The sequence below is a fragment of the Carlito syrichta genome, unplaced genomic scaffold (assembly GCF_000164805.1).
Source record: "Carlito syrichta isolate Samal-C Ts95f unplaced genomic scaffold, Tarsius_syrichta-2.0.1 Scaffold313936, whole genome shotgun sequence".
In the NCBI taxonomy this organism is placed as follows: Eukaryota; Metazoa; Chordata; class Mammalia; order Primates; family Tarsiidae; genus Carlito; species Carlito syrichta.
The window spans coordinates 953135-953633 of NW_007258032.1; the positions used below are offsets into that span (position 1 = coordinate 953135).

The 499-nt window shown below is 73.9% G+C and overlaps 1 protein-coding gene across 2 annotated transcripts in view; it reads left to right on the forward strand.

Annotated features, from left to right (window-relative positions):
- The window catches only part of KLHL24 (kelch like family member 24), a 39302-nt gene that overhangs the window by 592 nt on the left and 38211 nt on the right, over positions 1 to 499 (forward strand). Inside the window, exon 2 of one of the 2 annotated variants that reach the window (XM_021718883.1) lies at positions 287 to 375. The exons of the other annotated variant lie outside the window; for it this stretch is intronic. The gene's annotated coding sequence lies outside the window, so the exon portion shown is untranslated. The remainder of the gene's footprint in view (positions 1 to 286; positions 376 to 499) is intronic. 2 annotated transcript variants of the gene reach the window in all.

Below are 499 nucleotides of genomic sequence, written 5' to 3' on the forward strand. Positions count from 1 at the left end.
GGGGGAGCCTGCGGCTGGGGCTGCAGGGCCCGCCGGGGCTCACCTGGGGGTCTCCGTCCCCGGCTTGGCAGCGACGGTCCTGCGGGAGGCACCTCCGCCGTCTGGCACGACCGCCCCGGAACCGCGGCCTGCCGGGGGCGGGGAGGGAGGGTGGCCGTGGGGCCGGGGTGGCGGCAGGTGCGGGCACCTCGCCGCTCGGGGCCAGGGGTCGCTGGGAGACGGGGCAGGGGAGGCGGTCCTGCTTGTCGCCGGTGGGTTTCCGACGGGACGCCGCTTTTTGTCTCAGGAAGCCCGAGGAGTGCGACGGCCGCCAGCCCAGACTTCCAGTTGGACGGGGCGACCGTTGGCCCGGTCCGGAGGACCAACGGGGTCAAGGTGGGGTCCCCAGGCTACGGGCCAGAGTCGCCCCGTTAAAGAGATTGCGAAATGCGCTCGGCGCTGTCACCTGACCGTCACCCCCGCCCCCGCCTCCCCGCGAGCCTTTGTTTACCGCTATCGC